The sequence below is a fragment of the Phyllobates terribilis genome, unplaced genomic scaffold (assembly GCF_046119375.1).
Source record: "Phyllobates terribilis strain yellow unplaced genomic scaffold, ASM4611937v1 Scaffold_4__5_contigs__length_816908805, whole genome shotgun sequence".
Classification (NCBI taxonomy): Eukaryota; Metazoa; Chordata; class Amphibia; order Anura; family Dendrobatidae; genus Phyllobates; species Phyllobates terribilis.
In genome coordinates this window covers 610,459,512-610,463,400 of record NW_027362764.1, presented here as the reverse complement: position 1 = coordinate 610,463,400, position 3,889 = coordinate 610,459,512, and the positions used below count along the sequence as shown (strand labels likewise).

At 38.2% G+C, this 3,889-nt stretch overlaps 1 pseudogene; it reads right to left on the bottom strand.

Annotated features, from left to right (window-relative positions):
• Nucleotides 1-901: 901 nt before the first annotated feature.
• Nucleotides 902-3,507, bottom strand: LOC141264700 (uncharacterized; annotated as a pseudogene).
• Between the last annotated feature and the right edge of the window lie 382 nt (nucleotides 3,508-3,889).

The following is a 3,889-nucleotide window of genomic DNA, read 5'->3' as shown; positions in this document are numbered from 1 at the left end:
GATGGTGTCACTGTGCATCGGTCAACTATACAACGCACTTTGCACAAGAAGAAGCTGTATGGGAGAGTGAAGCCGTTTCTGCAAGCACGCCACAAACCGAGTCGGCTGAGGTATGCAAAAGCACATTTGGAGAAGCCAATTTCTTATTGGAAGAAGGTCATGTGGACTGATGAAACCAAGATTGAGTTGTTTGGTCACACAAAAAGGCGTTATGCATGGTGGCAAAAAAACACAGCATTCCAAGAAAAACACTTGCTACCCACAGTAAAATTTGATGGAGGTTCCATCATGCTTTGGGGCTTGTTAAAGTCGAGGGATGCATGGATTCCACTCAGTATCAGCAGATTCTTGACAACACTGTTCAAGAATCAGTGATAAAGTTGAAGTTACACATGGGATGGATCTTTCAGCAAGACAATGATCCAAAACACCGTTCCAAATCTACTCAGGCATTCATGCAGAGGAACAATTACAATGTTCTGGAATGGCCATCCCAGTCCCCAGACCTGAATATCATTGAACATCTGTGGGATCATTTGAAGAGGGCTGTCCATGCTCGGCGACCATCAAACTTAACTGAACTGGAATTGTTTTGTAAAGAGGAATGGTCAAAAATACCTTCATCCAGGATCCAGGAACTCATTAAAAGCTACAGGAAGCGACTAGAGGCTGTTATTTTTGCAAAAGGAGGATCTACTAAATATTAATGTCACTTTTCTGGTGAGGTGCCCATACTTATGCACCTGTCAAATTTTGTTTGAATGCAGATTGCACATTTTCTGTTAGCACAATAAACCTAATTTCAAGGCAGAAACATTACTGTGTCCAACAGTTATTACATATATCAAACTGAAATAGCTGTTGCAAAAACACCAAATTTTATAAAACATTAAGCTTAAGATTAATAGGGGTGCCCAAACTTTTTCATATGACTGTATTTCCAGAGTTGACAATATTTAAGACAACAATTCACAATTTCAGTTCTGGTGGCATGTGTAAGTACAGGAAAGCATTGGCGGAAATCTCCTCCAAGTAGGAAAACTTTACCACCAAAGGGAACATTATTTTTGTCATCAACATGTATTGTCATGACATCACGTAGAAGTCTATCAATGACATTCAAAGAATAGTTTTGTGCCACTGTAGACTCATCAAGTATAAAAAGTATAGTATTTTTTAACTTGTTGGCAGCGTTAGTGTCAGTTTTAATCCTGGAAACTGATGTTTCATTAATTGGAATTGGAATGCCATCCAGAGAGTGCATAGTTCGTCCTCCTGGTAGCAAGTTTGCAGCTATTCCTGTAGCGGCAGCAGGTGAGACCACGTGTCCTTGTCCTCTGACATAATGTATAAGTAGATGGGATAAGTAGGTTTTTCCACTGCCCCCTGGACCATCAATAAAGAAACACTTAGGTGTCGACATGTTGTCTTGTAGAGCCTCCACAATGGCATTGAAAGCCAACAGTTGCTCAGGATTAAGATTTTTTTTCATCTCAATAGCTGTAGCTAATTCATAGTCTTTATCGTAGTCTTCTTGAGGCTGGTGTATGTTTGTTGAAGGGCGTGGCAAATTAACATCCAAGTAAGACTTGCCATGTATTATTACAACATCTTGAACATCTTTCATAGCATAGCTTTCACAATTGATACACAGTTCACTGTTGTTGTGGTATCAGGAACAGTAGTCTTGTATGAAATGTTGCTTAAATTTCTTCCACAATTCTATTGGATTTGTAGGTGTTCCAAAAATACAGATGTAAGCGAACATCTCCCGAAGTTGTGTAGGCATGTTAAGAACAGTTGCATCTAGTATAGTATTTCTCCAGACATCTATTAATAATCCCAGTGCTAAAGCAGCACCTCGAAAGGTTTCATGTGTAATACCATTGACAGATTTAAGGTCCTGAAAACTTGTTGCTCCTTTTACATGTAATAACAACAAACGTAAATTATAGCCTTCTTGGTCTTTCACACTAACTGTACACATTCTTCCTATTACAGTGTGGCCTCTTTTCTTTCTGTGTTCCCATAGGCCATGTTTCCAAATGTAGTGTTCTTGAATGTCTCTGTAATAATATTGATGTGCATTAGGGTCGATCTTATAAAGGTTAAAGTACGCCATGAGTGTTGAATTTTGAAGTAGTTTTTGTTGTATGTTGTCAATGGGCTCATCTTGATGAAAATATAGTGCCTGAGAGTTAGGTAGATGTACTGCAAGGCGAATAATTGCCTGTGATTGTCTATGCATAGGAAAAGCAAAGATTCTCCATGCAGTTTCGGGTGCACTGACGTATCGTGAATCAACAAATTGATTTGTTTCATCATGTTGGAGTTGTGTTTGAGCTATTTCAATATTAGCCTTATCATGTCCTTTATATACATATTTAAACAAATACTTGACACTTTGGATGCTAGCACTTTCCACATTAATATGGCAGTTGTATTTTTTTTAGCAAATATGGGTTATATGGTACAACCCATGAATTATCAATTGTTTTAGAATTATGTTGATATGTAGTGCCAATGTTTCTGCTGTAAATTGGATATCCATCCATTTCTTTAGAAGTATTTTGTTGAAATTTTTTTGAAAATCCTTTAGTGCAGTGTCCATGATCCATACATGGACAGTTAGGATTAGCTTCACCACAGGGACTGTGAATCATGTTTGTCAGAACAATGTTGTGGAGCTGAGGGTATGTTGTCTTGTCAGGAATTTCAGCCCACACAATATTGTCTATGTCTTCTTCAGTTCTGATTTTCACATTTTTGTCAAGTATGATTAAAATATGTGCATGCGTGAAACTCGATGACATGCACAATAGCACAGATGTATCCAAATAATCCATTGTTGATGTCAGATAACAGGGATTCAAGTTTAATTTTAAAGACCCATGCAACTAAGTCGGGGCAATGTTCAACACGTTGCCACTGTTGTAAATTTTCAGTAATTTCCCTCCACTTTGGATTACACGTCATGGTGACAAAGAGATCAGGGCGACCATATTTGGCAACAATAGCCATAGCATCGTGATACCGCTGCTGCATATTTCGTGCACTGCCTTCGAAGGATGATGGTAAAATGATAGTTTTTCCAGTAGGGATGCCCTTTTCAATAAATTTGTTGAGTAAATATTCTTGTAGCAAGCAATAATCTTCTACTTTTAGATCTTTTTGATGCATTCGAATGTAATGTAGTCTATTAGCTTCGATTTAGACATATGCATCTACCAAAGATTGTTGTGCTAGTTTACCTCCATTTAGTAGTGGATTAAAATCCTTTCTTGCTGATAAAACATAGCTGTAAAACTGTAGTTAGGTAATCCTTCGTTTACTATCTCCTTGGTGTTTTAGAGCGTCATGCCAGCCTTGTTCTCCATAAGGGAAAAAGATAGGATACATCAGAGCATCGTCTGGGATCTTGAGTCCGATCTTGTTTAATAGCCATTGTGATGTTTGGCACGACAGTTCCATTTTGTAGTGCTTTGATCGTCTCTTGTTCTTCCACATCGTGTAGCATTCTATAGGCAGCAGTGAAAGGATTTTGTGTTTGCATTAGCTCAGCAATAGTGGTCATTAAAGTAGGATGACATTTTTCATTTTCTTTACATTTCAGTCGTTGTTCATTAGCGTGGGTGGTATCTTGAATGTAAAATTGTGCAAATTTAGGTGGTTCTTCGTCAGCTGGATGCAGTGTGCCTGTTCGATGATAGATCTGTCCATGAATTCGAAAACATTATGGGCCATATCCAGGAGGTGGTGAAACACTTGCTCCCATGTACACAAAAGCAAAAGAACTGTTGATAAGATTTTTGCTGTATTCATGTTCTCCTGTCATCAACATTGTCAACACATGGGGATACTATATAATGGGTAAATGTACTTTACCCTT